This window comes from Dysidea avara, chromosome 5 (genome assembly GCF_963678975.1).
Source record: "Dysidea avara chromosome 5, odDysAvar1.4, whole genome shotgun sequence".
NCBI classification, from domain to species: domain Eukaryota; kingdom Metazoa; phylum Porifera; class Demospongiae; order Dictyoceratida; family Dysideidae; genus Dysidea; species Dysidea avara.
This window is the reverse complement of record NC_089276.1, coordinates 10,549,453-10,571,141: the sequence shown is the minus strand read 5'-3', so window position 1 is coordinate 10,571,141 and position 21,689 is coordinate 10,549,453. Positions and strand designations below refer to the sequence as shown.

Here is a 21,689-nt window from a genome sequence, read left to right as displayed (position 1 = left end):
TTAATTTAAAGTACATAGTGAAACTTGTTAACCAGTGAATTCATTGCTCTAATCAGTTGAGTCAATCAATTCACTCTGATCACCTTACAGTACAGTTGTGTTGTTGTCACTTTTGAATAATATGATGGCATCATAATGACTATTGACAATTTTCATAGTACAAATTCAAAGTCATTGGGTTTTAGTAAGATATAAATTGATGTAGCCCTGGAAACACTGGGTATTGTAGATCCCATTTTGACTCACTTAGTGGATGGATCATGTTGTGTCGGGTGTTCTCAAATAGTTGGTAAGGAGTGGACGGTCCTATAACAACAATTGCCATCAGGCTTCATAGCTACAACTCTCCTGTCAGCTTCACTTAAGAATTTGTGAAGAATAGTAACATTCATACACTAGTAATTGCTGTTGGAAAGATCTAACAGTTAAACCAATGTATTGTAGGCTAACCTTATTAGGTAGCTGATCCACTGGCTTGTCACCTATAAACAGATTTACAATAAACTATACTTAGCGAATTCAACTGTACTTTTACTGATTGGGATGCATGACTTTTTCACATTGGTGGTGAATGCATCACCAGAGTGTTATTCAGTATTGTACTTCATGTCTGATACAATATTGTTCTTTCATCAAGGAGAATGCTAAAATTGGTTCAAATGTCACTAATACACTAATATTTCACTCTTACAATACTGAACACACACACACATGTGCAACGTACATGAAGTATGTATTTACATATCAATAAAACAGATAGGTTGAATAAACAGTTGTCTATTTTTGGTGACAGCAAGTAACATTCAGCAATTCACAAAACATCATGCGGTAACCATCTAACCATACAGTATAGTGGGTTATTTTTAGTGTTGTGCGATATAGAATATTTTGTATATGACATGACCTATCACAATTATTGCAATCTTTTTTTTATCAAGATACGATAAATTATCACAATATGTAAATCAGCATGAAGGTAAAGGTATGGTAATAAATTACTAAAATGAGATTTTAACACTTGAACTTACGTGAAAAGTAACAACAGAATTCTACAAAATCCCACCTAACCTCCTTGAAGTCTCTATAAGCTCTGCTGTACTGTCTTAAATATCATTATCAGTAAACTTTGTGTAAAAAGTGGTGCATTGTTATGCGTCACAACAATGTCACGATATAATTTTATCATAAGTCAATCACAATATAGAAATTTATCGCGATATGCGATATTATCGATATATTGCACATCACTAGTTATTTTCGAGGGGGAAAATTTTGTGGATTGGTAGCTATCCATAAAAAATTTTCCTTTTAAATGGCATTGTTAAGGGGCATCCAGGTGGTTTTTGAATAACTGAGGCCACTGTACAGTATTGTCCAGATAAGATTGAAATGCTGTACATAATTTGTGTTACTGTATTGAAGGTTTTTTTCTAGGTGGGATATTTTGCAGATTGCCACCATCCAAAATTTCAAGGGGGAAGATTTTCACTGCTGCAGGATACATTAATATATAAAGTAATATAGACTTTTCACACAACTAATGTGGACTATTGCAGTCATCTGAACACAAAAGTAGTCCCCATTCCTGGGAGTTTGGAGGTCCTACTATACGTATATTCAATAGAGCAAATACATTAAAATGTGACCCAATAGTTGATCTATGCACACACCACTGAAGTTCAGTTTTCACCTTGCAACACCAATACAGTATAATATATAAGCTATGCCGCCACTGATTTACTCAGGCTGCTTTTTATTAACAAATTTCTAGAAATAATCTGACACCTTGAACTGCTACTGGCCAGCTGGAACACGAGGCTAGAAACATAGACACCATTGCACAGTTGCCCAGTTGTTTTATACATACTTTTCTTTCAATTTCAGTGGCACAATTGGGCTTGAGAGATTGAAGACTCTATATGACATACTTGGCCATATATTCTATTCATATACCAATTGCCCACCCACCACCCCATAATGATATGCTTGTGTTACAGATAATACCATTGTGAATACTTCAGCTCAAAATCACAAAATTGTGGCTATGTCAGTAGCTAACTGGCTATGAACTAAACACTATGATTGGCTGCATCCATGGTTAAATTTCAAATTCAGAGCTTTTGGCCTTAACAAGTTGAAATTTTTAAAATCATGTATCTTACAATCTATTCATGTGCGTAGATCAATGGTTTTCCCACAAATACAATAAAGTTACAGGGGCTAAACGTTTTCACACCAAAGAGTATTACAGTAGGATATAGATCAAAAGAAGGCATAGGTGTTAATACTAAACTGTCACTTTTCTTAACTATATCTTTATTGCTGTATGATAGCCATTGTTCTCCAGACAAGACTACATAACTTTAAGACCCTTGGAATGATTTCATTACACTACTCACCTTGCACATCAATATGAGCACAATGGACGATGATGTCATTCACAGTACAGCAGTATGATCCAGTAGCACAGACCCATAGAGTGTTCCCAGTCTCACTGCGTACTGTCCCATCTCTGGTCCACTGTAGTGTGATGAATTGTGGGGACTCCATATTGAGCACGGTGCCATATGTGACAACTTGGTCACCAAAGAAATTATTCTATAAGAAAATAAATTTGTACATATACATAGATGCACACACAAAAAGCAAAAAAACAGCAAAGTCTTCGGTAGCCGTACTAACACTATAACACAGCTATATTGCCGCCCAGTGAGCCAGCACTGGGATGCCTGTGCACCACTCAGACACTTGAGCCTTGTGCAGGAAAATCTTCCTGGAGCACGGCTAGTAATCTGTAGGAGGACTGTCCAGGTCTCACAGGGAGTGGTCGCAGAACCCAAAGTTCCACAACAACCTCAACACCACTAAGCACACACACACACACACACATACATACTAGTCTCGCGTGGCCAGACTGCTTTTTTTTCATTTAGTCAGGAAAAAAAATTTTTCCCAACCAAACGAAAAAGGGAAAAAAAATTTCCTGACCAAATGAAAAAGAAAAAAAAAGTGGTCTGTCTACGTGAGACTACATACATATATGCAATATATACTACATCTACCTACACATATACAGTTATCAGTTATAATTAGTACAATGAATGATACAGGTTTTGAATTAGGAGTTTCCTTGCTGCATATAAAGAGGATTTAATGAGTTCCATGTCTGTATTCCTCAGAAATAGAAACTGCGTTTGGCTAATGTAGTTCGCACTCTCGGAATGAACAAACGGTGGATGTTTCAGCTGCATGGTGCATCCAGTTTAAACTCCAGTTTCGCGTCACCGCTCACATCAATTTTTTAAGACATTTGATAGATTACATGAATGTACTATTCATGACATAAGGAGGCACAGGATGACCAAGTGTTAAGGTAGCTGTGCATATAAGCAAAGAAGGGTAACTAAAGAGTTGGAGTATTGTTCAACAAAATGAAAGGGTACCTCAATCACACCTTTCAGAATTGAATTACACTAATAGAGCAGTCACATACTCAAATAACAAGGGTCAACTGTATAGTTACTAATCACATAGTGATTTAATTTGTCATACATTAGTCTCAATAGTAGGAGTGCAATTAATCCCAAATCGCATGACCTTGTTTCTGTAATTGCACTGTAAAGTAGCAGAATAACAGAAGCCTTTTAAGTGCAACAAGAAAGTGATATAATGATAGCCAATCAAATGAGCTGACAATAGAAGCCTTTTAAGTGCAACATATGTAGACATTTTGAGTAGCCAATCAGAATTGCTGACATGTGAAGCCTTTTAAGTGCAACAACAAATGATGTAATACAAAGAAGGATGATGCAATCACCTGGTAGAAGTTAATGGCCACATAGAACTGGATAGATGTGTACTACAAACCATGAAGGGTGGTCACTATGTGATTAGTAGGCAATCACACGGGGTCGCATTTTCGTGCAATTATGGAATAATTGTACTCATAACAGCCAAAATTGCACTCGGCTTCGCCTCGTGCAATTTTGACTGTTACTCGTACAATTATTCAGTCCCTAATTGCACTCAAATGTGTGTGATTACCTATACTAGGGTCCGCAATCCGAAAAATCAACTTCTACAAATCTACCACTGTGGGATGTTCATTGTAGTATCCCATTGCTTGATCCACCATGAAACCGGAGGCACGATTGTTGTCTTCACAGAAATATTGTTTTCAGTATTTCGCAAGATACAAACTTTATTTTTAAAATTTCGTGCTCCACACATAGGACCGGATGAAACTTGCTACTTAGCCAAATGGTATCCAGAGTTGTTGTACTTGAAAAGTACTCACAGAAATAAGTAAATGACTCGCTGGGTGCCCGGCACAGGGTTGCTTTCTTTGAAAAAACAGACAAAGAGATACGACGTTTCGAATTCAAACTGCCCTACCCGGCACCCAGGGCAAGAGAAGCCAACTCTTCCTCATAGTGTTTCGATACGGTTGGGTGCATAGTCTGTCTATGCTGTTAGTTTGGAAAAGATCTGAGACTTCTCACCATCTGGGTGACGAACGTCAAATTTTTCTGCAGCATCAAAGAATTGTGTCGTGCTTTCTAGCCAATTCCAGCGCCTCTGCAGCCACAACAATCATCAATTATAAACTAAAACTATGGCAAAAGATGTCCCTGAACGTTTGGTAGCAGCGGTTGTCAATTATTATTTCATCCACGGCTTCCACGCCTCGTTCTAAGCTATGCATCAAGGGAGGCAGCAAAATCGTCCAAATTTGACTTCACCTCTTACGCTCCACAGCGGCTTCAAATCTTCACTAGATCACCCTACATCACCATTATGCTGCAAAACATCCAAAAACAAACCGATAAAAGCACATAATCTGTCATTTTTGATTCGAGCTGGGTGGAGCTCCTGGTGAGCTGCTGGTATACTGCATCATATGAAATCACAGAAACACCAACTACTACTACTACCAAACGTTTTGATCCATCATTTATCATCATTCTAAACAAAATTAAGTGACCAGTGTGGCATCAGAAGTACTGGAAAGCACTTTGGTACCATTGAGAGAATCCCTTGAAATGACGCACGAAAATTTTGACGTTCTTCACCCAGATGGTGAGAAGTCTCAGATCCTATCCAGACTAACAGCATAGACAGACTATGCATCCAACCTTATCACATCACTATGAGGAAGAGTTGGCTTTTCTTGTCTTGGCTGGTAGGGCAGTTTGAATTCGAAAATTTGTGTTTCGTTTTCTGCTTTTTGAGAAAAAGCGACCCTGTGCCGGGAACCCAGTGAATCATTTGCTTATTACTGTGCGTACTTTTTAACTACATTAACTCTAGATAATATCTAGCTAAGCAGCAAGTTCTATCCTGTTCTTTGTGTGGAGCACGAAATTTTAAAAATAATATTTGCATCTCACGAAATACTAAAATCGATATTTCTGTGAAGACAACAATCGTGCCTCCGGTTTCATGGTGAATCTTGCAATGGGATACCACAATGAACATCCCACAATGGTAGGGGGATCGATTTGTAAAAGTTGATTTTTCGGATTGCGGACCCTACCTATAGCTACTAATCAGTATACTTTGACTGAACATTGACGTTACCACACAGTCATTAAAGTCTGTAAATAATTATTCCCTTTCGTATTATGTTTTCCGGTATTCTAAAGATGTGACAGGTTATTGTGGATGTAATATTAATCGCCTATTTGTACCCAGAGTTGCCACTAACTTTGGTAAAAAAGGTCCTTTTATCATGGAACGATTTTATGGAACAGTTTGGCATTAACAGTTGTACAGGCTACCACTTTGTCATCATTTAAGTATTTGTATTTTAATTAAGTATTTTTTTTGCTGGTGTGTATATTTGTGTTGTATATTTTTGTATACTGTTTACAGGGCTCCACTGAAAATCGGCTTAAACTGAGTGGACTCCCTCTTTAAATATTGCAATTACAGTAATCACCTTCTGCCCGCATCAGTTTTTGTTCTACTAGCTATAGGTAATGGGAAATAAGCACAAGTAAGTGATCGATGTTAATGGTTTCAGTCAAGATCATCAAATTCGTGCCAAGTCCATGGTCCAAAACTTTGAACTGGCATACAGAGCAACTTTGCTAGGATTAGAGTGATGTCTGAATGAAAGCAGTTCTTCAAGTGTTTTATTGTTACATACTGTACTGAGCTTGACATGTGATCACTAGATCACCTCACATTGTTGTATAGCTTTTTTTATTTTGAATTTTTTTTTTTCCCGGGGTGACCATGCAGCACCACTATAGCCATGGCATTTAGTTCAACTACTGAATCAAACAAGAATTCTTTTGTTTTGAAGCTCAACACTAATCAGATCATGTTAAAGACTTTTACAAGTGCACACCGGCTTGATAGTAGCTTGAATAGAGTGAAATCTCACTAGCTACACACTGGTATTCATTTCTTTCAAAAACAAAATAAATCATTTCCAATATTGTGTTCCAAGAAAGCTGATCCAGTAGTTATACTAATTAAGAATATGGTGATTCCTGATATGATGTCAAGGCACCAATCCACAGTGTTGGGAGTAACGCGTTACTTATGTAACGCGTTACGTAATATTATTACTTTTGTGGTAACAAAGTAATACAACGAAATACGCTATGAAAACAGGTAATATAACGCAAGATACTTTACTTACAAACGTAACGCGTTACCTAAGTAATATAATTACTGTAACGAGTCTAATATGACGTAATATTATTACTAGAAGTAACGAAGTTACTGATCTCGTTAGTAATCCTCTGAGTAACGCCTAACCACAACGAAGTAACGAGGCCTACTGAATGAAGCTTATTCACTAGCTTCTTACTTATAACCAAGATTTCCACATTGTACAACAACGTAATCATGTCACGTGATAAGGTGGTAGTTTCACACGTGACAGCTTACGGCTGTGAACACAAAGTAATATAATATGTAATATTATTACAGTTACTTTATTTTTTGGTAATATGTAACTGTAACTAAATAGTTCTGTTGCAAGTAATATGTAATATGTAACTAGTTACTTTTACAAAGTAACTTGCCCAACACTGCCAATCCACTATATGCTCAACACTCTATGCCAGTACTGTCATTGGGCTGAATGACTTACAGTATTATACCTTGCAATGCTTGCAGTAGTACGTATTATAAGCATAAAATTATTATTAAGTGACCATGATACAGGTAGCTATGTCATTTTGTCAGTAATCATATCTCCATATAAAAGCATGGGTGCATTTTTCTAGTAAAATATAGAGCTCTCCTTTGTGATTATTTTCATATACTCTAATAAAGCAGTCATTTCAAATCAGTTAACTACTTGACTACTCTATTAGATTGTCAGTTTGATTAGAGTAGCCGGTTGGAGCTGAGCCTTTTTAGTTTTACATTTTGAGACACTGCAACTCGTTTATCCAGCATGTACGTGATTTTCATGCATGCATGCATACGTACGTGCATTGCATAGCTCATCTTCTCCAAACAAAACCATTACTGTGGAGATGAACCTTCAGATTTTACACACCAAAATCACCCAGGGGTAAATCACACCTTTTTCTTATTGCACAATTACAAAACTCCCCTTAATCACAAACGTATGTGTTAACTAATTTTCTTGAAGTTTGATGCACTTATACTGTACATGAAGCCTTGACAGGCACTGCTTGGACAGTTTTCATTTCTTAGACTCTTTCATGCTTATTTTCGCACTGGTAGCACTGGCAGTTTCATTATCATCTAAGCATTAACTTTAATCCATTTTTTTCTCTACAACCACAGCACAGAACCTTTGGATTACTAAATAACATAGGCTCCTGAGTGTGGTCTGAAGTGTAACTTTGTAAAACGAGTTCCATAGGCAACCAAGTTTGGTTTAAACACAGAAAAACTATCATAGAATTATAAACAATAATTCACATAAATCCAATGAAATTTATGAGCTTGATTTAAGCCTTAACTTGTGGATTGAAAGGAATGACTAGATCTACCACAAAACCGGAGGTACAATTGTTATCTTCACAGAAATATCACCTTTAGAATGTTAAGAGAAGTTAAATTTTTTGTGCTTCACACAAAGAACCATATGAAACTTGCTACCTATAACCAGATCATATCCAGAGTGGTTGTAGTTGAAAAGTACGCACAATAATACGTATATGATTCACTGGGTTACTGGCACAGGGTTGCTATCTTTGAAAAAACAAAAACTGCCCTACCACCCAGACCAAGAGAAACTGATACAGTTGGATGCATAATCTATACGGTCGGATGCATAATAGGTTTACTGGAAAAGATCTGAAACTTCTCACCATTTCAAAATTTCCTGCAGCATTAAAGAATTATATCAGCCATTTCCAGCTACAATAGTCATCAATCAATTATTGACTAGAACTATGGCAAAAAATGTTACTGGATGTTGTGTAACAGTTATTTTATCCCCAGTTTTCACATGTCGTTCTAAGATCAGCACCACAGGGCAGCTATATTGTGACTGGGCCTGCAAACATGTAGGTACACACTACACCTTGTCATGCTACAGATTATATCTCAGTAGTGGAACAGAATATTTGCATTCTGTAACTTACATCATAAAGGCTTACTAAGAGCTGAAAATTACATAGCCATTATAGCATGATGGTATAAAAATCATGAGTGGTGAAAGTTAGGCTAAAATCATGTGCCCTGTTTTTGCAGATCCAGTCACAATTGGCCTACACCTCTCATGCTCCACAGCGACTTCACTATCACCCTACAACCTTATCACAGTGCGAAATATCCCCAAACAATTTAATTATTAATTTCATTTTCAATTTGAGCTAGATGGAGCTCCTGGAAAACCAATGGGTACTACATCATAATTATGAAATCACAGAAACACCAATTAACTGCTACTACTACCAAACATTTTGGACTGCCATTTATCATCAAGCTAAACAAAACTAGGTTACCAGCTGCAGTGTGACATCAGAAGTACTGGAAAGGACTTCGCACCAATCAGAGAAACCCATGGAATGAAACATGAAAATTTTGATGCTCTTCACCCAGATGGTTAATTCTCAGATCTTTTCCAGACTAACAGCATAGATAGATTATGTATCCATCCTTATTACATCACTATGGGGAGGAATACTGTAATTTGCTTTTTTTTCGTTGTAAAATAATTTTTGTATGCAAAATTTGTACAAAAATTTTTATACAAGATCGAACTACTCTAATAGAGCAGTTATTCATATGAAAATATTTTTACACGAAAATTTTTATCACAAAAATTTTTTGCACGAAAATAAAGCGAATTACAGTAGTTGATTTTTCTTATCTTGGCTAGTAGGGCAGCTTGAATCAAGGATTTGCATTTCTTTTCCTGATTTTAAAAGCAACCCTGTGCTGGGAATGCAGCAAATCATTTGCTTATAACTTACTGTACGTGCTTTTAAATACAATAACTCTAGATAATAGTAGCAAGTTTTATCCTGCATGTACTTTGTGTGGAGCATGAAATTTTTAATAATAAATTTTGCATTTCGTGAGATACTAAAAGCAATATTTCTGTGAAGACAACAATCATGTCTCCGTTTCATGATGGATCTATATAGCAATTGGATACTATACAATAAACATCCCACAGTGGAAATGATTAGATTTTTCTGATTATGGATCCTATGCTAGATCTCTAAGCCACACTTACTGCAATATTGAGTTTACTAGCATAACTTCTTGCCAAATAATTAACCAATTGACATAGTATGCACAAACTGTATCATATAAAAAGAGGCCCAGAATAGACACAAATTAGACCATAAATGCTATAAGTATTGCAAAATGCAATAAATATTATATACCTCGGTGATAATTTATTATGAATGCTAAGTATATGCGATAATTGTATTGCAGGCACTTGAGTAGGCAATATTGGCGATTTATTGAACTATTGCCCAATCCTAATATATATACATGCTATACTGCATGCTGACTATAGAGTATATGATACATTGTTTACACTGTATTGCAGGTACAGTATATACACAGTACACCTACTTTACTACTTTGGATAACTTATCTGAAAGATGTTACTACTTGGTGGAAGCAATTTGCAACTTTTCTTCTGCCCTCTGGATCTGCTGCTACTGAAATACAGGACATCTGTTATAAACATGCATATGAAAGCAACATTGAAGAATGTAGGATGGAACTATACAACACATTTGCCCGGCTAGGTGGGAGCGGGTAGTTATGCTCTTGAGAAATCAGGTCATTTTCACCTCACGAAGAAAATAAGATTTTAATTTACAACTAATTTATAATTAACATTATAATTTAATAATTTTGTACTCCATGTAGCTAGTCTGTATTTTTTCTTATGAGACAGTGTTTAAAATTTAATAACTATGTGTATATATTATGCAAACAAAAAAAAAGCACTGTAACATTAAATTGATAATATGATTCATAGACCACCTGCACCGAAAGTAATTACGTGGGCATGTACTAAACAACTGTTGCTATGCTGCCATGTTGTTGGCAAGTATACATATAGTGCGAGACATCATAAACTTCCAAAAATGACACACTTGGAGTCTTCTTTCATAACTTTAGTTCAGAGAAACATAAAGCCACCAAATTTGGAACAGGTGTTCTGTACACATTATTTTCATATTGTGTCAATTTGTACACAAAAATTCTAATTCTCTCTACTGTTACAGTACCAAGTGTATGCTTTATTAGAAAATTGTGACCGGATTTGCGAAAAGGGGTCTTCCACACACATCCAATTCTATGAACTTAGAAGGTCATAACTCAGTGTTTAATATACATATTAATCTGAAACTTTCTCCACAAACTAAGCTATGTTGGTATACTCTACTGACAAAATTTCAAGTCAATAGCCTTTTGCAAGTTGAAGTTATGAGTTGTCAAAGTTGGTAAATTTGATGTGTGTGGAAGACCCCTTTTTGCAAATCCAGTCACAATTATGTTTTAAAATTTTTTGAAAGTTTGGTTGTGTCGGCCAACTATTTATTAAACCTCAAACTATCCAGAGTTGAAACAAAAATTTCCGCTGTAAAATATTTGCAAATTTATCCTTAGAAAACGTGATATAGCAGCGTTTTTGAAAGTATGGACTGTAAAAAATCGGGTGAACCATTATAAGTATGGCTCTGAAATTTATGCTATAAACAGTGTACACATATTGTAAAATTTCCACTGTAACAAAATTTTAAAATTCTGAAGTTAACAGAACTAAACTAAAAACTAGCTAGACTATAAATTACTGCCCACGAAATTATAAATCTATTAGTAGGGCTGGGCGGTATTGGAGTTTCGCTTCACGATATATCGTACAGAAATATATCACGATATTACTATTTATCGCGGTTATTAAAGATGACTGCTATATTAGAGTAGCTGACTGCTTTATTAGGGTATCTCGATCCTAGCTGACTGTTCTATTAGAGTATCTCGATCTTTGTAAAAAAAAAAAATGACTAGCTAGTACTAGGTCCTTGTTTGCAGTAGTATCACGTGATTATTTTAGGTGCATTATAACAACCTTAAGGGCTTAATAAGCTGTCACAAACACTAAAAATCGTAATAATATCGATATCGTGATATTATCGTTTCACCGAAATCTACGCGATACAGATATCGTTTCATTGCAATACCGCGGTATTACTATAATACCGAGAAACCGCCCAGCCCTATCTATTAGTATCGTAGAGTTGTTCCATATTTGAAACAAACAAAAGTGTTTTTTATACATTATCTTATGAGTACATCATAGTCCTAAAATGATATAATTATTTTGAAAAATATCTTTAAAAGTTTCCCTAAATTTTGAAGTTTTGGAAGTTTATGATGTCTTGCACTATAGACGCATGGGCCATTCTCATAGTGGAAAAGTGAAGCTGCATGCATATGGAGCTTTATTTCCCATTCACCTGCAGCAAGCTAGGAAAAGACAATTAAGTGACAATATGCATAACTGTGAAAGTCCAAAGATTACAACTGCAATATAATATAACAATTTTACCAATATAGTGTTAGAAAAGCAGATTACGTGGTGTGTAATCAGATTATTCATGGTGAGGTTGAGTGTCTTTGATAACTAGTAGTAATATCGTGATACTATTGTGATATAAAAGTTACTATCAATCGTGAATAGTGATATGATTAATACATCAGTGCTGCTTATAGTACCTTCGTGATGCCACTGTAATACAATATACCTACATATGTATGCTACTATACAAATATTGCAAAACTATATTATACATGTGTTCTAATAAACTACAAGTAACTTAATATAAAAAGGAAAAGACATGCTATAAATGTGTGCATTGGGTCTAGTTGTATCATACAGATAAGTGCTATCCATATCCGTGTTTACCTTTTTGATTTAAGAATTTTGATAGCTTTATCAGTAAATTTGTTACCTTTCATCACATTAACCTTAATAATAGCAGGAAGGTTACATATTAGTATAGTTATTTCACAGTCTGAATCTCCTGCTATTTCATTGTCTGTCATTTTAATAGATAAGCATGGTCTATTAGAAGTGGGATCTACACCCCGCAATGGCTGCAAAATCCTTACAGCTCCTTTAGCTTTAATACAATTTTCAGATATATCCAGTCTTTCCAATGTGGTAGTGCTACACAAAAACCCTGGTAATTCGTATATTGCATCAGCAGTCAAATGGGTGTTACACAAATCAAGGGATCGTAATTTCTTGAATAGATTCAAGTACCTTATGAAATCAGTAACTATCATTCTTGCTTTTTCAATGCTATATAATTGTGTGCTTTCTCGGCTGGTAAAAATCTTTTATATACAAATACTCAATATTTTCTACAATGTCACATGTTTTGTCTGCAAAACCATCAATGTATGCCAGCAATTCTACAAAAGCTTGGAGAACTTCAGGGAGGTCTTTAAAATTAAATTCATCTTGACTTTTCCGGATATCTTCAAGTGTCTTAAACAGTGTAACTATCCTTCCCTTTTTATATATGGGGTTTTCTTCTAAACGAACATTAACAATACTACTATTCCTCAACACAGATATGACCAAACAGTTTTTAGCATCATCTTTTATGTTGTTATATCCCAAATTTATAATCTCTAGTGACTGAAAATGGTTTAAATAACGGCAAAATTTTTGTGCATCAGTACAGCTTAATTTTGCTTGCTTTTTAGATGGCCTTGATAAACCTTCTTTTTCCAAATCGCCTACAACAAGGCTGCTTAAATCAAGACTTCTCATATGGACAATCTTGTCATGTACATCACAATTTTTGGTATTTATTCCATTGAAACATTCAAGAATAAAAAGAAATGCATTAAAATTTGCTGGAAGGCACTTAAAAGAATCATTGGATGAACGAATATGATCAATGATCTCCAACAACAAATGATTCTCTTTGTCATTTGTACAAGGATTATTTTCAAGGTACAAGTTACCAAGCTTTAGATGCCTAGTAAAGAGAAATCCTTTCACTAAATGTATAAAAGTTTTACTTGTTATTTTATTCATACTCAAATCTAGTTCTTCCAAGCTAGTCAATTTTCTAAGTGCACAGTCAAAGCTTTCATTAATTCGGAGACTATTACAAGCAAAATCAATCCGTTTTATTTTGCCAGCATGAAAATTAACTGCAGTTGCAATAATTTTACTTACTTCAGCAAGTTCATTTGCCATCACAGAAATAAGCTCCTGTACTGCTTTTGGACAGCCTCTAAGATCTATGACTTCAACATGACCATCCAGACTATATAGATTTTTCACTAAATCATATGCAAATTCAATTTTAGCTTTTGCTGGATTATCATTACAGATGCATTTTATTTTACCAAGATTAGTTTCATTGATGCACTTTAAAAAGCAACAATAAATTTCATCCATTACAGCTTCTGAATCAATAAGGCAATTGTTGCTAATATTTAGTATTCTTAAGTCTTTGCAGCCACTCAAACAACTAATGTTTTGTATAAATTGTATTGCATTACCCTCACGCTTATTATTTGAGGAAATATCCAATTCTGTAATTGTTGAAACATTCAGAACCTCAAAATAAGTGAATATGCTATGATTGCCACCCAAACAATTATCCAAACAATTATGAGAAATATTTAAAACTTCAATGTTGCAAGCCTTCACTATTTCCATTACATCTTCAGCAGATGATAAATCCAATTTGTTATTCGAAAGATTGAGTGCAGTAATAGTTGTGCTAAGTCCACTGTCACTTTGTGTTTGCAACAAACTGCAAAACTGATTAATTCCTTTATTGCCAAAGCAATTTCCTTCAAGCTCAAACACATCCATATCACTGAACATTACTAGACTGCGTATCAAATCGTAAAGCACTTCATCTGTAATGTTGCAATTGTTAAATTTCACAATCTCTAATGGTTTCTTAGAAACTGACTGGCCGTGAATTCGAAGATTTTTCAAATTGCTATTACATAAATCCAGCCTCTTTAATTTGTGATCCGGTGTTAAGTAAGTACTCAGCATTTTTATACCAAAGGCTGTGATGGTGGTACTACTCACAGCAAGGCATTGTAAACCAGGAAGAAAATTTATGTAGTCTACAAACTTGTGTGAAAACTCGCATTCTGATGAACGAACTATCAAGTCAACAATGTTGACTAGCAACACACAATTTTGTGCATTCTTTATTTTGTTTAAACATTCCATTATAAAAAGAATTGAGTGGCATTTAACATGATCAAACTTTTGATTGGATTCACAAGTAATAGACTGTAATTTTCTGTCATGTAAATCTTTCATGGTACTAAATATACACATGCTTAACTTGCTGTTGGCAATTGAGTTGCCAATTACCTGTACTTCTTTAAAAGCACGAAGCTGCAACATGGATAGTACTAAAGGTTCTGTAGCTTCAACACCAATATTATTGTTCTTAAGGCACACAACTTCAAGCTGTATAAACCATTTCAGCAATGGACACAGTATTCTAATACTTTCATCATTAAGTTCATTTTGGATTTCATCTGAAGTTCTAAAATCCAGCTTAGTAACACCACTCAAATTTTTTACAATGTCATTAGATTGCACATCATGATCTATTTCAAGTTCACCTAAACATTCCAATATGAAAATTAGTGCATTAAACTTTGATACTGCACACTTAAAGACTGTCCTTGTCATATCGCACAACTGACGAACCATCTTGAAAACATTTATAGTTTGTTCAGTAAATGAATTTTCATCATATCTAAACCGTTTAAATTCAGGCATAAGCAATATTCCTTTTGTCAACACTCTTGTAGATGCATCAGATAATTTATTTGCAGTGATATCAAGTGCTTTTATGTTGCATAATAATACTATTTTCATAATGTTTTCAGCAGACGATGAATCTAGTTTATTATTGGAAAGATTAAGTGAAGTAATAGTCGTACCAACTTTATTGTAATTTTGTGCTGTTAATAAACTACAAAACTGGTAAATTCCTTCATTGCCAATGCAATTCCCTTCAAGCTCAAACAATTCCACATCACTGAACATCACTAGACTGCTTATCACATCACAAAACACCTCATCTGTAATGTTGCAACTATTCAATCTTACAATTTTTAATGGTTTCTTAGAGACTGACTGACTGTGAATTTGTAGATTTTTCAAATTGTTATTTGATAAATCCAACTTTTCTAGTTTATGGTTTGTTGTAACGTATGTACCCATTTCTATTATGCCTTTCTCTGTGATGGTAGTACCACTCACATCGAGATATTGCAAACTTGGAAGAAAGTTAATGTAGTCCACAAACTTGTCTGAAAACACACATTCCGATGAATGAACTGTCAGATCAGCAATATTATTTAGTAAACCTTGTGCATTTTCTATCTTGTGTAAACATTTCATTATAAAAAGTATTGCCTCGCAATATACATGATCAGTATCTTGATTGCAGGTAAATGACAATAACTTTCTTTCGTGTAATTCTTTTATGGTAGAAAATATGGTTATGCTTAATTCACTGTCAACAATTGGGTTACCAACAACCACTATTTGTTTAAAAGTGTAAATTTGAAGCATAGATAATATGATTGACTCTGTAGCTTCAGCAGTCACGCCATTATTATTGATATGCACAATTGCAAGTTGCCTAAACCATGATATCAACAAGGGACAAAGTAATCCAATATTTTCATCATTAACTTTATCTCCACTTCCTTCATACCTCAAGTCTACTTCAGTAACACAACCAACAGTTTTTACTATGTCATTTGACTTCGCAACATCTTCATCAAGTTCACTGATGCATTCCAGTAAGAAAATCAGTGCACAAATTTCTGATGGTGCACATCTAAATACTCTGCTGGATGTATGACGTAAATAGAAAATCATCTTAAATGTACCTATGCTTTGCTTATTGAATGAACATTTATCATAATTAAAGTGCTTCAGTGTAGATGTGAGCAGTAGTCCTTTTGTTAATTCCTTTGAGGATGCATCAGAAATGCAGGTATTTTCTGAAATATCAAGTTCCTGTAAAGACCTGAAGAGGTGTAAAGATGTTCCAAGTGTTTGAGCATCATTATCCTGTAAACCACAGCAAGATATATTCAATACCACCAAGTTATAAATTTTCTCTTTCAGCATATTTCTATCGTGTGGTAGATTACTACAGTAATGAAGAATACTTATAAATGCAATAGCCTTTTTGGACATACTAAAGGAAAGCTCTTGAGATGTGGAGCTTCTAATACTTTTAATAATGTCAAACATTATCATAACTTTGTCCTTTACCATGTTGCTTTCAAGATCCAAACTTTCCAGTGAATCACAACAACAAAGAGCTGAACCAATAGCATCAACTACGTTTTCATCATTACTAATGAGATTGCCACCCAACTTCAGTTCTTTAAGTTTCTTTAAAGACTTCAGTGCAGGAAAGAGTTCAAGTGCGTCTTTACTTGTTAAGTGATTGTTAGACATATCTAACATTTCAAGATGAATGCACAATTTAAAATCACTCAAATTTTTCAATGCATTACCTGACAGATTTAAAGAGTTTATTTCCTGGTTCTGTGCCACCCTAGCAACAGCTGTACCACATGATTTTAGGTTATTACTGCACAGTGATAAATCTTGCATTTTAGGTTTAGGTATCCCATCATTCCGAGTTAACACCTTATGCAAAACTTCACATTTATAATCATCAATATCACAACTAGATAAATTAACTTTTTTCCATTGTGAAGTTAAGTAAGGCCGAGACAAAATATATCCCAATAGATCCACATCCTTTTCTTCTAACTTCACTTCGCGTAGATCCAAGGTGTCTTTCCCAATAACTACTTGCAGTTGTTCAATAATTTCATTACTTGGGGCCTCCTGTAAATACAGATACAGCCAAAGAGTATTTATCTTGTTGTTAAGAATGTTTTTTGAAACAGACACTTGTTTACAGTGGATGCAGAAGACACAACATAGTGAATTTCCTGACAGAAAGTGTTTAAAAGCCAAATCTTCACCTTGTGTTAATCCAACATACAAAGACCACATGTTCATATATACTCCTTCCCAAAATTTTTCTTTGAGGTCTCTCCATAGTGTGTAGAAATATGCACATTCCATTAATGGCTTAAATCCACAGCCAAGTGGTATTTGATTACATAAATTTTTATGCCAAAAAGAAATACTCCATGCAGCCAGCAACTCCTGAACAGAAAAATGAACAAAATTAGATAGTTTTATATAGCCATCATTTCCAGCAAAGAACTCTTCTGTTTGTATCAAACCAAGGCAATTTACCCAGGCATTTTTCACATTATCAGGATCTGAGTGCAAGAGATATGTCTTTTCTATTTGAGCATCTGTAGGCTTCTGGCATAGCTTTTTGATGTCATCCTCTGTGAACACTGATTTGTTTTCAACTAATCCGTTATAAGCTAGTGCACAAAATTTGTTTAAAATATTGCAATATGGTTTGGGTAAATTTTCAAAATCATCAATTTCAATTGGTGGCTTCATTCTTTGAAGATTGTGCAATGCTGTCATTTCTACAGCTTTTTTTATTAGTTCAGTCTGAGTTGTAGGTAATGAAAAATCTTTTCCTCTTTCAAGTTTTTTTGTGAATAAGAACAGTATTATACTTAAATTCAAAGGTATGTAACACAAGGTATCAATGACAATATGGTCTTTAAGATAGCTTTCCAATTTTTTGGCATCCTCTTGCTTTAATATATTTTCTTTCACAAAGTCACGTCTGTTCTGATCATTAAACCCTATTATGTCAACTCTATAGCTAATGTAAATTTGTAGTTTACGTGTTGCATGTGGTCTAGAAGTAATCACAATGCGTGCCCGTGGAAAATAGTTTTTTAATATAAGTGTATCTAATAGGAAGCTTCCTTTTTCCATTGCCTTTAGGTTTTCATCTAAACCATCCAGCAATATCACCAGCCCTTCACCGCTATTGCTACAAAAGTAAGAAGCATAAGTATTAGCATTTTTTTCAATTTTACAATCATGAAAGAACAAAGCTTTGGGTGAATCAATATTGTTAAAGTAATGATGATGAAGTAACAAGTGTAAGACAACTTTAGTTTCAGTAAGTAGCTCTCCAGTGGCCCACAAATATGCAATTTCTTTCAGGAGCATTGTTTTACCAACACCAGGGGCTCCTTCAACCAAAATTATTTGTACACCACCTTCAGAATGTTCTGCATATGAAAATATATCAGAGATGTTTTCCTTTACGGGAGCACTATGTGCTAAAGATGAAGACAAACCTCCTGATCGATTTTTTTCTGCAAAGTCTTCAGTTTCCTTTCGGGTACGTTTAGTTTTGTAAATGGAAAATCCAAGTCTAGTAAACTTTGCAGGTGTGAAAGGCAGCCACATACGATCAGAAGCATACCTTTGATCATTTTTATACCTATCCTTTAATAGCCCAGTATATGTTTCTACTGCAGTTGGCTTCACATCTAAGTAAAACAATTTATAAGTCATAACAGAAACATATTTTTGTGGAGGATACATGAATACCTTCACTGCTAACAATACTATAGTTGTTATTTCTATATCATGTGAGCAATATACTAAAGAACTTTAAATGTCAAATAGAAAATACAAAAGTAAATTTTACTCATCAGTCTCTGTACACACGTACATGATTAGTGCCCAAGTGAAATTATACATTTTCATTGTGAGCTTCCAATTGTCCATTACACTGATGGTGTAAGGAAAACTCGATCTTCATTTTTTAAATTGCAGCACGAAGAATTGAGATGGTGGAGCACCCTAACTAAATTGCATGCAAGTGCATAGTTATGAGAACCCAGTAATTTTTTCTTTCTCCCCCCTAAAAGGTTCATGGTTTGCATTTTAGAGTGTTCTTCACATGCTATGTAGTGATACCCACTAATCCTAGTCCAAAAATCTCAGGAATTGCTGCCGTATAGAGCGCTCCTAGCTATAGGAAAGCTTGGTGGTTACACATATGACTTCAACCATCTGGCTAGCTCTTTATTTAGCACAACTTTTTCACCCAGGCTTTTGAAGGCACACCCTTTTCTCACAGCTTGGATCTTTTGTGTGTTTCATTTCTTTTTGTACTCTATATGGGATTACTCCATAGTTAACCATGTGATTAGTTAATTAGTTATCACTACACAAGAATTTGTTGTAAACCACTGCTGGATATATTGGGGTAATTGGAAACAGTGGAATTGGAAACTGGAAATGCAAAACAGAATGGTCACATCGTCATATAAATGTATCCTAGAGTAAAACTCTCACTTAGTGGCCACCTCTTAAATACCACCTTTTTACAATGACCACAGTCCACATTGTAATTAGGTTCTACAGACAGCTAAGGCACACTTATTGATCATGGTCACCACTTCTTTAACTACATGGTAATGTTTGGTAAGTTATAATGTCATTGTCCATATTTTGGTCCAAATCATCTGGCATTGCTTAGTTTGTACCAGATTGTTTCATACAAAAACAGTCCCATGCAAGTGAAGTGTACCTAGTACACTGAATCAAAGAATAAGTAATGCAGTCTCATATAGTAGAGCAGCATTGTGTGAATAATGCATCATCTTATAGAAACTTTCCACATAAATTGCACTCCTCATAAGTTTTACTTTTTGATTTATTGCCATCACAAATTTGACCTTTGGGTGACCTTTACAGCCATCTTTGCATTGAAAATTCATCTTTTTTGCCCTTTTCTAACTGAGGCATAATTGTTTTACATGGTTAAAACTTGCTTTCATATCAGCATTGAAACCGGGTCACTATACTGCTGACCCGGATTACCCATTGACCCGGATAGACCCGGATGTGACCTGAATTAATTAAAGCCGAGGCGTGCGATAAGAACCATGTTTCGGGTAGTCTCGAGCGAGTGAGACTACGTTTTGAGTGTTTGATTCGTGTTGAGTAAACGAGTATAGCTATGTGATAACTAAGCCAGTAAGTTATTATTATCTACTTTACCAGTTAGGCACTGGAGGGTGTACACAGAAGGCAGAGTCTGTTCGAGGTGTTTACCCATAGCCTAGGAGCCTAAGCGAAAATCTTTGCTAAATATCCTAAAGTTTATAACTTTTAAAATCAGTCAGTGGGTTTTGGTTCCACGTAGCTACTGTGAGTTTACAGACAGCAATTGGGTGTGGCTTCGTGCATACCTAGTATTACAATTTCCCGATATGTTGAAGTGGGTGTGGCTCACAAAAGTACTTATCCTGCTGCAAGACTAGACTATATACAACTCGTACAATAATCGAGTAGTGGGCGTGGCTCCACGTAAGCTTGCAGACAGCAACGGACACTATTTCGTGCTACAGGCTGCACTTGCTAATAAATGGGCGTGGATGAGCATATGTTTGTAAAGCGATAAGTGAACATGGCTCACAAAAGAGCAACGCGACTAGTGTTTATAAGTTTCCACGTCGTCAAATGAACAATTTCGTTTCTCACGTGATCCAATCCGGGTCAGACCCGGATAATTTGTAAACCGGGTCGGACCCGGATGACCCCGAGAAAATGTGACCCGGTTGACCCGAACCGGTTTCAATGCTGTTTCATATTAATGGTCTTGCTTAAAGTAACAACTTGGTTTTTAATTTTTATTTATTATTATTATTACTAGGACCGGGTCACATACAACCAAGTACATACACCAACATTGCAACCTACCCATTGGGCAAGTATAATCAGTGCCATAGCCAGCACTCAGAGCAGTCTGTGTGTGTGTGCCGGTGGAAATGATACATATGCATACGTACACAGGCAAGAGAGTTTAACTGGCATCAGAAAACCACAATACTAAAACATAACTTACACAAAAACCAAGTTAAGCTAGCTATATTGAAAGTTTATATTTTAGGTGTACCGTATCTCTGAAGATGACTCAGCAGTGAAGTGAGGCTATGCACAACAAGGTGGTGAAGACACAATTGGTAAATCATCTCAATCAAGCCAATATGGCACAATAGACTCTGTTGTAACTAGAGGCCACTGGCAATGTGCCAGTATATCAGCGGTGTGGCATTGGCACTAGTTGGCACAGTAATCACAGTCTATAATATTATGCATACAGCCATGCACAGCATACAGGAGATAGTTACACCTTGTTGTATATACAACAATGCATCTTCTTGTTTACTACAGACTCACAGTAGAGTAGCAGTGGTTAAGCTGGGTA

General features: G+C 35.4%; 1 long non-coding RNA gene across 1 annotated transcript; it reads right to left on the bottom strand.

The window, feature by feature from the left end:
- Nucleotides 1–64: 64 nt before the first annotated feature.
- On the bottom strand, nucleotides 65–2,584 carry LOC136256765 (uncharacterized). Its single transcript, XR_010701641.1, has 3 exons — nucleotides 2,400–2,584; nucleotides 530–644; nucleotides 65–482 (listed from the first exon to the last, which is right to left on the bottom strand). It is a non-coding gene; the product is annotated as an uncharacterized lncRNA (long non-coding RNA).
- Nucleotides 2,585–21,689: the final 19,105 nt, after the last annotated feature.